The sequence below is a fragment of the Mus pahari genome, chromosome 6 (assembly GCF_900095145.1).
Source record: "Mus pahari chromosome 6, PAHARI_EIJ_v1.1, whole genome shotgun sequence".
Classification (NCBI taxonomy): Eukaryota; Metazoa; Chordata; class Mammalia; order Rodentia; family Muridae; genus Mus; species Mus pahari.
This window is the reverse complement of record NC_034595.1, coordinates 92,163,720-92,175,619: the sequence shown is the minus strand read 5'-3', so window position 1 is coordinate 92,175,619 and position 11,900 is coordinate 92,163,720.

Here is an 11,900-nt window from a genome sequence, read left to right as displayed (position 1 = left end):
TCAACGCTCCTCCTCTTCCACTCTCAGCACCTCCTCCCCTCTCAGGCTCGTCCCCCACCCCCCGCCTCCTGGCCTCTGTCAGACCCCGCCCTCTAGGCGCAGCACCCCTCCAAGGCAGGCCCGGCCCTCGCAGGCAGGCCCTGCACCTCCCGGACACCGGCACGCTTCACCCCTCCCGGACTTAGCACACAGTCCTCTCCCAGGCAGGTCTGGTCGCACCCAGGCTTAGCACGGTGTCCCTACAGTCGCTCCCCACTCTCCTCCGTGCCTGGTGGGTCTTCCACCTGCAGGGTGTGTGCGTGTAGGTACGCTGCGACAGGCACCAGCGGGAGGCTGGCAAATCCTCTCGACTGGCTGTGACATTCTTACCGGTACCAGGGGCGTAGCCAACAGGGACCAATCCTACAACTCTCATCCCCCATTCAGGTACAAATTTATGTTCATACTAAAATAATCTTGACTGAGATTTGCTCGGGCTCCATTTGGGGCCCCAGGGGGAAAAAAAAAAACCTACTGTTTTTGCTTAATCAGCACAACAATAAACCGACTCCTAACGATGTAGTGCTGTCCCGTACATCAGCGCATCTCTCAGCCCTCCTCAGAGACACTTCTAGCAGTAGATGGGGAATTAACAGACCCACAGCTCTCTGAGAGACTTAGGGGAACTCAGCCCTAAATGGGAGATATTTCTCATACCCTCAAGGCTCAGGGATCTATTCCAGAAAGTGGGCTGGGAGGCCGGAAGAGCCAGAAGTGACAGATGAATCCAGAGGAAACAAGTTTCCCGGACTCCACAAGAAGATGCACATATAAACTCACAGAGACTGTCAACATGCATAAGACCCGCACAAGCTCAAGCCAGACAAAAACCCCAGCGTGCAGAAGGTAAAGTGGGCACAAACTCCCACCCGTCACCAAGAGGCTATTTGCAACCGATACTGGTAGGCAAGGGGACATCCTCTTTCTTCAATGGAGTGACATCGGGTGTATCAACTACACTCAAGAGCTTCAGAACAGTTGGCCAGCACAAATCTGACTCCAAGGTCTTGTTCTTTCTGGAACAGGGCAACTCTGCAGTGCCAGCTTTCCTGGAACTCTGTAGAATAGAATGGCCTGGAAATTCTGGTTCTGGCTCCCAAATGCTGGTGTTAAACGCGTGTACCACTGCCTCAGCTTGTTCTGTTTTTAAGAGAGAGAAAGAGCGTGAAGTTGAGTGGGTGGGTGGGGGGAGAAGGGGAGAGGTCCTAGGAGGGGAATTAGGGAGGGGAAAGAATGTGATCAAACTATGTTGTCCACGATAGCCAGGGCTGTGGTAGACATGACAGGTGCTCATCAGTCATGTGGGATGGATGCCTTATTCACACAGAAGCACACACACACACACAGAATTGAAAACACTTAAATAAATGAGCAATATTTTAAGGGAAAAGAAAAAAAAGTTGTGCTTGCAGTGGGTATTGGCAGCCATTTGGATGCTGGGAATCCAACCTGAGTCCTCTGGAAGAGCAGCCCATGGTCTTAATCTCTGAGCCCTCTCTTCAGTCCTATTTCCCTGTTCTTCCTTTCTCTCTCTCTCTCTCTCTCTCTCTCTCTCTCTCTCTCTCTCTCTCTCTCTTTCTTTCTCTTTTCTTCCTTCCTTCCTTCCTTCCTTTTTTTCTTTTCTTTTCTTTTTTTTTTTTTTTGGTTTTTTGAGACAGGGTTTCTCTGTGTAGCCCTGGCTGGCCTGGAACTCCCTCTGTAGACCAGGCTGGCCTCTAACTGGCAGATCCACCTGCCTCTGCCACCTGAGTGCTGGGATTAACCATTTCCCTATTCTATTGCCCCTCCTCCAATCTGGAAGGTCATGGTCTCCTTCTGGATTAGCCTAATCTGGATGCCCTGTGCCCTCTAGGCTGCCGGTCTAGAGGCTGAACGCAGCAGCTGGGCAGAGTCAGGAAGGCTGCCCTAGAGATAGCATGGGCACAAGCTCTGGTGTGAGAGGAGGAAAGTGTCTGGTTTGCACACATGCCCACACTGCACACACACAGGCGTGGACACACACACAGAGACACGTACATATATACACATAGAGGCATGCACACATAGAGGCATGCACACACAGAGACATGTTCATGTGCACACACACAGAGGCACACAAGCACACACACACACTCACACACAGAGGCATGCACACATGTCACATGACCGGGCGATTGCTCAGCCATCTCTAGGCTTTATCCAAAAGCCCTCACCCTCACTGACTTCACAGTTGTCCCAGTGTTGCTGCTTATGAGCCGCCTGAGAGCCCCAAAGCTGTGCCAGCTGCTGTTTCTGCATCCAGGGTAGAGAAGCCAGATAATGGTGTCATCGGGAGCCTGTGCCAGGAATGGCCACTGTGATTCCCCTAAGTCCCTTCAAAGTAGGTACTATAATTAGTCCCTCCTTACAGAGGAGGAGCCTGAGACCTGGAGGTCCTGCCTAAGTCCCCAGAAGTCCAGAGTGCTGGAGTCAGGACCCAAATGCAGCCACTGGGTCTCTGGAGTTGGGCTCTTTGTGCAATACCCCAATACTCAGTGCATTTTGGTCTCTGTAACTCATTCTCTTCCCAGAAGACTAATAGAAGACTGGTAGCTATCAACTCCTCCCTGTTTAGGAGGTACAGAGGTGTTGCTGTCCCCACTGTTCCCGTTGTGAGGAAACAGGCTCAGAGAGAGGCAAAGCCACATTGCCTGCTGGAGTCAGGGCTGCGACTTGTGTCCCTGTCTCCAGGCTTCTAGTCAATACTTCTTTCTCCTAGGGTGCTCTCAGGGACTCCCTTCTGGGTAGACATGGGCCTTGGGACTGCATAGCTGACTGTCCCTGCTGGCTACCTACTGCTCCCCTTGACCTGAGAGATCCCTGAGGCAGATTCTGCCCCACCAAGCCTGCAGATGTAATGATGCCATCCACCCTTTCCCAGGGAGCTACCCAGACGACGTTCTCATTCCACACACCAAGCTTCTTGCTGCACTGCCCAGTAAACCCTGTGGGCTCGCTGCATCTGCGGGCAATGTGTCCTCCCCCTCTGAACACGCTGAGGCTTACCCTCTTTCTCCATTACGGTGCTTTGGATTCCTGTCCACTAAGAGTTAGCCCTGTTGGCAGGGCTGAGTGGAGAGGACTTGCCAAGCCCTCTAATACCCAGGAGGCCTCTTGCCCCCAAGGATCTGCAGAGACAGTGGCCTGTATCTACTGTTCAGCCTGGGACTGAGTGAGGGCACATCTGTGGTACCAGAAGATGCAGTTCGGCTCTCTAGGAGACTCTTTCCACCCTGCCAATGACAGTGGCAATTACATTGTAACAGTATCTCCAGGAGATTTCCACCAGTTACAGCTCCTAACCAGTCCCCATTAAAGACCAGAGGCTCCCATAGGGAGTCTGAGTCACTTCTGGAGCCTCTTTCTGGATAGCCCAGAATAAAATTCAGGTTGTGCTACAGGCTGGCTCCCTCAGAAGAGACTGATGAACACAAGTCACTCTGTGTGTGTGTGTGTGTGTGTGTGTGTGTGTGTGTGTGTGTGTGCATGCATGCATGTTTGTGTGTGTGTATGGGGGGGTGTGATGTGTTTCTGTCCCTCCCCTCATGGCTGAAGGAAGAAATGAGTGGAGAGTTTGGGGGAGCACAACTTCCTAGTAATGGGCTGGTACCTTACAGTGGAGGAAACTCTTGCCCAGGAGATGGTGGCAGCCAGCCCTGTGTGAAATGAATCTGTCATCCAAAGAAGGTAAAGCTCCCGATGGAGGCCTCTGGTCTTTAATGGGGACTGGTTAGGTGCCTTTATGGGTGGAAATCCCAGGAGATACTGTTACTATGTGGTTGCTACTGTCATTGGCAGCCTTGATGATAATGGACTGAACCTCTGAACCTGTAAGCCAGCCCCAATTAAATGTTGTCCTCATAAGAGTTGCCTTGGTTATGGTGTCTGTTCATAGCAGTAAAGCTCTAAGACAAAGGGTAAGGACAACCGTCACCCCAACTTTGAAAAATACCAGAAAATTGGGGCTGGAGTGATGGCTTGGTGGTTAAGATCACTGTTCTTCCAGAGGATCTGGGTTCAATTCCCAGAACCCGCATGGCAGCTCACAGCTGTCTGTAAGTCCCAGGGGAAATAACACCCCACACAGACATACACACAGGGAAAACAGCATCCCTTAATGTCAGCCAGGTACACCTGACCCAAAGCTGGAGCTGCAGGTAGCCCTGCCTTGGAGGTTCTGGTTCCTATTGGGAATGAAGACAGCTCCAGCACTCACAGCTTCACACACCCCTCTTTTGATTTGTTTGTTTGTTTTGTTTTGTTTTGTTTTGTTTTGAAACAGGGTTTCTCTGTGTAGCCCTGACTGTCCTGGAACTCACTCTGTAGACCAGGCTGGCCTCAAACTCAGGGATCCACCTGTCTCTACCTCCCAAGTGTTGGGATTAAAGGCATGCAGCACTATACTAGGCACATCATACACTCTTATCTGGCAACCTGCCCAGTCACAGTGGTGTGCTCCTGGCTGTTCCAAGCTTGAGTGTGGTACAGCTGGTGGCAGCACTGCCAGCCTAGGTGGAGGGCTGGGCTGTTACCTGGACCCACCCACTCATCGGAAGGCTGGGAGGAACCGGGGATGCCCACCTAGAGTCTAGATGAGTTCTCCTTCCTCCCATTGCCCCATAGGTACAAGGAGTTGCCAGTGCAGGACTGAACAATGCTAAGAAGACTGTAGTAAACATGATACACACCAGGAAAGTCATCTCTGTGGGAATATTTGGAGCATCATAGAGGGCTTTCATGGAGGAGGGTGGACACTAGGGTCCTGAACACCCAGAGGACTCAGTTCTCCATGAACCAAGGATCCAAAGTTTTCTGTGTATGAAGGGTATTGCAGCTAAGCAGGCATGTATGTGGGCAGGGTGACTGCATTGTGGGTCATAGGGCTCCTTTAGGCCCGTTCAGAGTTCTAGGCCATCAGTGTAGTCACGGCAATGGGCACTGGGCAATTGCAGGAAGAGCAGCAGAAAGCAACACCCTTGGGGAGGGAGGTTAGATGAGGGTTTCTGGAAGTGTGAGAAAGACCAGAGCTATCTTTATTTTGGGTTCTGGTGGTGTTCTTAGATGGGTCTCACTACGTAGCCCTGGCTAGCCTGACACTTGCTATATAAACCAAATTCTCACAGATCTGCCTGTGTCTGCCTCCTTCATGCTAGCACTAATAACTGATGTAAGCCGCTACACCCGGTCTTGTCTTTGGTTTGGTTTGGCTTGTCTCCTGAGGGCTACTTATGAGTCTGTGGATGGATGAATGGATGGATGGATGGATGGATGGATGGATGGATGGTGGTAGGTGGGTGGATGGATGGATGGATGGTGGTAAGTGGGTGGATGGATGGATGGATGGATGGTGGTAAGTGGATGGATGGATGGATGGATGGTGGTAGGTGGGTGGATGAATGGATGGTGGAAAGTGGGTGGATGGATGGATGGATGGTGGTAAGTGGGTGGATGGATGGATGGATGGTGGTAAGTGGGTGGATGGATGGATGGATGGATGGTAAGTGGATGGATGGATGGATGGATAGATGGATGGATGGATGGTGGGCAGATAGGTAGATAGATAGAGGAACTGGATGGGTGGATGGATGGCTACATGGATGGGTGAGTTAGGGGATAGATGGATAGGTACTGGGGTAGATTAGTGGATGTGTGAGTTAGTGAATTAGCAGGTCAACAGAAATAGACAATTAGATGGGCATGCAGTACTCGGGCTTCATGCATGTCTGTGCAGCATATAGGTACCTACTGTTCTCACAGAGCAAATCCCCCTGAAGTTATGTACAGTTGAGTGCCTCGTGTGTGCCTGGTGCCTGAGGAAGCCAGAGAGGACGCTGCATCCCTGGAACTGGAGTTACACACCCCTGTGAGCCACCACATGGGCGCTGGGAATCGAACCTGAGTCCTTTGTGAGAGTAGCCAGCGCGCTGAACTGCTGAGCCACCCGGAGAGACTCCGTCCCTGAGGTGGACCCTTGCCTCTTCTACCTGCAGTGTGTACATAGGTTGAGTGCCCAGCAGAACATCAACAGCCCCCAAGGCAAGGTCAGGATGGCCAAGAGCATCACTCAGAAGCTGTGCTCCTGGGAAGCCGGGTGTCAGGGTGGACCAGGTTCCCAGGAAGTGGGACAGGAGGTGCTGCAGCATTCTCGGGGAGAGGGGAGAGGTGCCTCAAGGGAGAATGCTCTGGGCTACTCCAGACTCCTTGATGTGGTTGGTAGAGGGTGCTATCTGGAGATATCTCACCCAGTGAAAGAAACTGGGGAGTGGGGTATGAGTGCCCTGTGGTACCCAGAGACCCTGGCCATTACTGAACTTTTGTCTGCGGGTGTTGATTGCCTCTGGCAGATGAGGTGTTTAGGCATGGGTGACCAGAGAAGGCAGGTGAGCAGGAACGAGGGGCTTCTGGAGCAGCCCAGCTGGTAAGTAAGTAAGGACGGAGTAAGGAGAGAGGTTCCCTGACAGACCTGAGTCCCTTCTCACTCCCTCCCCGCTCTCAGCCCGAGAGTCACCTCCATCATAAAAATGGCCTCTGCGCTAGTGTAACAGTGCCACGAAAGCTTTGGAGTAATCAGATAACCAATGACTTTCTGATTGGATCTGAGGTCTGCCCCAGAGGAGGAGGGATTCATGTCTGGTACTATAAGCCTGGTCAAAGGCTCCGGCAGTCACGGGCTTGGCGGGAGCCTTGTACTGTTGCTTTGTTGAGTGGATATGTTGTCATACGGCCTTTTAAATATTTGTTCATACCCAGTGTACTGGTTGGTTTTGCGTGTCAACTTCACCCAAGCTGGAGTTATCACAGAGAAAGGAACCTCCCTTGAGAAAATNCCTCCATGAGATCCAGTTGTAAGGCTTTTTCTCAATTAGTGATCAAGGGGGGAAAGGCCCAGCCCATTGTGGGTGGTGCCATCCCTGGGTTCTATAAGAAAGCCGGCTGAGCAAGCCAGGGGAAGCAAGCCAGTAAGCAGCATCCCTCCGTGGCCTCTGCATCAGCTCCTGCCTCCAAGCTCCTACCCTGTGTGAGTTCCTGTCCTGACTTCTTTGGTGATGAACAGCAGTGTGGAAGTGTAAGCTGAATAAGCCCTTTCCTCCTCAACTTGCTTCTTGGTCATGATGTTTTGTGCAGGAATAGAAACCCTAAGATACCCAGAGATCAGTGCCCTGACTAAGACCCCAGCCTTGCCCAGGGAAGCCCCTCTCTGCAGCAGGTAGCGGTTAACACAGATTTGTTTCTAGGCAGACTGCCGAGAACCCAGGCACAGATGGGACACATGCACCAACCCCTCGGGGGGGGGGGGGAAGAGCGCTGTGCAAAGCAGACTTCTGGGATGTACTCACGAGCCCACTGTAACTGTGGTTACTTGCCCTAGATTAAGCCAGTTCGATCACTGGACTCAGTGGGTTACAAAAGAGGATGTGAAGGTAGGACTGGGGGGTGTCCTGTGGGGGTGGTTAGGGTGAATTGGGGAACAGGCAAGATCAAGATTGGCTGCCTTCGTGTCTGAGATGGTCAAAACGAATTGAAGCTATTCTAAAACAAAACAAAACAAGACAAGACAAGACAAGACAAGACAAGACAAGACAAGACAAGACAAGACAAGACAAGGCAAGGCAAGGCAAGGCAAGGCAAGGCAAGACAAGACAAGACCTCAGCAACAGTCAACATCTAATCTAGGTGCTGAGCGATGCTGTGCCAGGACCGGGGTAGAATCTCCTCTGGATGGCGGGTCAGCCGAGCACATTCGGACCTCCGTAACAGTTCAAGGTCGCCCAGTTCTCCTTCATCTTCCGGATGGGCCACCCCTTAAGCACCCCTCAGACCCTCTCCTGAGTGCTCCCCCGCCCGACATTGTCCAAGTTCCCATCTTTTATCCCTGCCCCCAGAACCCAATTTATCCCTCTGTTGATTTGCCTTGACTCTTGGCCCCCATCCCCAACTCTGCCCATGCCGCCCTCTGCTAGCCTGTGGGTCCCTGTTCCACTCTGCTGCTGAGCATGGCCTCTGGGGAGTCAAAAGGCAGGAGCTTGACTGAACTATCCCAAGGCTGCTGCTGGGTGGGTGCTGGGCTTCAGGGAAGCACTGTCTGAGATGTGGGAATGCTGAAGCTGGTGTTCCCTGAATCCCGGGCTTCTAGTCGCTGCTAGAAAACCTGCACAGAGAAGTTGGGAACGAAGTGTCAGGGGTCCATGGGCCCAACAGTGTCTAGCCTGGGGCTGGGGCTGTGAGCTCTGGCTTAGCTCACTGGCGAGGGTAGCAGCAGCTGTCTGCGGATGCAGGTGAGCCTTCTACGGGATACTTAGGCAGCAGCTCTGAAGGCGAAGGCCTTCTTCATGCTCCCCATAGTGGTGGTAGATGAAAGAGACGGTCCTTGATTCCAAACTGTTTATTGGTTGTTTTTCATAGAAAATGAGTGCATACCCACTTTTCACGCTGGGCCAGAGATAACACACCTTCTCCAGGGAGTAATGTCTGAGAAGGGACATTTATTGGCCCTCAGGACTTCTAGGTACCTCATTAGCAGGGGGAACTGGGTTCTGGGCCTATGTGACCACAGGTCACGTTTCCTTATGTGGGAAGTGTGGCATGTGTTCCAGGCCAGGAGTCTGGCAGGGAGCAGAGAACCACCTACTGTCTCAGGTATGTACCCCAAGTTTCCAGGGACTCAGCTCCACTCTATCTTACCCAGTTTCCTGGCATGGTTCATTATCCATTAGTGATAGATAATCTAGTCTAGACCCAGCATGCTAACATTAGGGCTGGCACAGGCTGGCCAGGAAGTAAGATCTACTCAGGCCCCACCCAGGACTCAGACACCCCTTCCTGTGGCCTGCCCAGTCGCTTCTGCATATACTGGTACTGTATCCCAGTGTCTTGCTGTGGGGTCCTCCCTGATGTCCTAAGGCCAAGCTGCTCAGCTAGAAGGAACTTGACTAATATGGGCAATGAGGGAGTGGAGATAGGGGAAGGGAGAGAGAAGAGAGAATAGGCAGAGGGGAGAAAGGAAGGAGGGGGCATGGCAGGGAAGGAGAAAAAGGGAGTTGTTCCCCAGAACAGTATCTCCCCTCCTGCAGGGTAGAAGCAAGACAGGCAGAGGAAGCTGGTTAAGGATTGTTTGCATCTCTGAAGCCGTGCATGCCTGTTGAAGTGGACACTTAAGGATTCTTTGGAAAGTCAGTTGTGTTGGATGCTGTTTTGGTAAGGCAGACACATGAAGGAATGTTTCATTCAAATGGACACCAGCGAAAGACTAAGACTCCTGAAGGAAAGTTTAGCTGAAGCAGACACAGGAGAGAGGATGTTCTGCTAAAGCAAGCAGGTGAAAGGATATGTGATGAAGGATTCTTTGCTAACAAACGTGCACGTATCGGTCCGCCTTACACTGAGCTGCATTTGTCGGGTCTCCATCGTGAGAAACTCTTCTAGTGCTGTGCTGCAGTTTCTCGCTGCTTCTGTGGACTGGAGCTGATTGGCAGAGGGATGTCAGCTGAGACAGATGCACGTGCTGAGGAAAGACGTGTGCTGAGACAAGATATGTGGAGGACACGTGATGGTTGGAGAGAGTATAAAAAGGACTTGATGGACAGTGACGAAGGCTGAGCTTGGCTAGCTGTGCCGTACCTGTGGGTCTTGCATCTTTGCTGATCTCCGCTGAGCTGGGATTAAAGGCATGCACCACCATGCCCGGCCAGCTTTTAGTTTTAAGACAACAGTACCATGCCCTAAAGAATCAAGTGCATCAGGGAAAAAATAGTGTCTAGTTCTAAGATTAGAACTATTTACTAGAAGGAGTGGGGGAGGCCGGGCGGTGGTGGCGCACGCCATTAATCCCAGCACTTGGGAGGCAGAGGCAGGNGGATTTCTGAGTTTGAGGCCAGCCTGGTCTACAGAGTGAGTTCCAGGACAGCCAGGGCTACACAGAGAAACCCTGTCTCAAAAACCNAAAAAAAAAAAAAAAAAAGTGGGGGATGTAAGACCCCAACTCAATTTGTTTCTTAGACCCCTAGAAACAAAAGCCTAGCAAAGAGTTCTTTGTTCTTTTGCCTTCAGCCTGACTTACCGATGACCTCTGGAACTGGCTCATCTTAAACTCACCCTGGCACCTCTTTGTGTAAGGGACTAAAAATGTTTGCCAAAGATAAGTCTGCAACCCTTCTGTAGGAGATGGGCTGCAATGCATCATCCCCACTCTTATGATGTTTACTCAGATCCCACCAAGAATGTTTACCAAAGATAGCCTGTAACTCTTCAGTAAGAGATGAGCCGAAATGTTTACTCAGCTCCTCATTCTTTGTGAACTCCCCCCCCTTCCTTTAAAAGCCCTCAAACTGCTTAAGGGTCGATCTCCTATGAGCTCATCCTCAACATGTTGATTTTTCCCGATTAAACCTCATGCATATTGCATCAAGAATGGGTTCTCTCGAGTTATTGGGGCGTTGTCTCATCCTGGGACTAGAGCGAGGATCTCCCCGGGAACTGGGGTCTTTCAAAGGAAATGAGGAAATTGACCAATTACTAATAGGAAATGTGTTACAAGCCTCAAAATTTCATGAGAAACATTATGTTCATGGGAAAGGTTTAAAGAAAAATTTCCATCACTTGGCAACAAGCCAAAGAAATAATAGAAATATTGTCCTATGTGTTCTCTATATAGGCAAACTCTGTCACCTGCTGGCAGTAACCCTAAGGGCACAAAAGAAATGACATCTGGCAGATGGATGTTCTCCATTTTGCAGAATTTGGGAAACAAAGGTATATACACCATGCCATTGACACATTCTCAGGATTTCAATGGGCAAACTGCTTTAAATTCTGAAAAGGCTGATTGTCTAATTACACATTCATTGGAAATAATGGCAATTATGGGGATACCTGCACAAATTAAAACTGACAATGTCCCTGCCTATGTATCCAACAAGATGAAGCAATTCTTTGCATGTTATAGTATAGAGCATATTACTGGTATACCGCACAATCCCACGGGACAAGCAATTATAAAGAGAGCCAATTGTACCTTAAAAGAGATGCTTGGTGGACAAAAAGGGATGGTAAAAAACCCCCAGAGACAGACTAAATAATGCATTGCTAACTCTCAATTTTCTTAATGTTGGTCAAGAAGGAACAACAGCAGCTGAGAGACACTGGGTTGTGGAAAAAATTGAGGAACTAGGCCAATATACTATAAGGATGTGTTGACGTTAGAATGGAAACCTGCAATAGTATTAAGATGAGGGTGTGGCTGTGCTTATATATCTACAAGGAACGAAAAAATATGGATACCAACAAAACTTACAAAAATCAGATCTGACCAAGGAAAACCACCTGTCACCTGAGACATGGATGTCTTCACGAAGCAAATAGCCCAAATAATTCACAGACTCAGTTACTGATCTGTTAAAAAAAAAAAAAAATGCGTGCAAATCAACTTCAAAAGGGCTAGCCCAAGTGATTGATCCCAAAGAGATGGACAATACATAGATTGGACAGACAAGGCAGAAACTAGATAAGCCCAGAGACTGGGCAATGAATGCTTCAGCTAGCTAGCTTTTCTCAGACTAACCATTTCCCCCTTAGGGCCTTAACAACAAACGATAGAGACTGGGCAATCAATGCTACAGTTAGCTTTACTCTAGCTAACCAATTTTTCCTTGGTGCCCCCCCCAAAACAGGAATTCTTCACACCAATTCATCAGGAAACATATATATATATATATATAAAATTGTCCCAACCCCTTAAGTAGGGGTGGGTAGTTTTGGTTGCTTGATGTGTTATAGTTGTTATCATCTACGGTTTTAGGTTGTTTTGCTTAATTATTGTTTATTGATAAAAATTTAAGGTTTTTTGT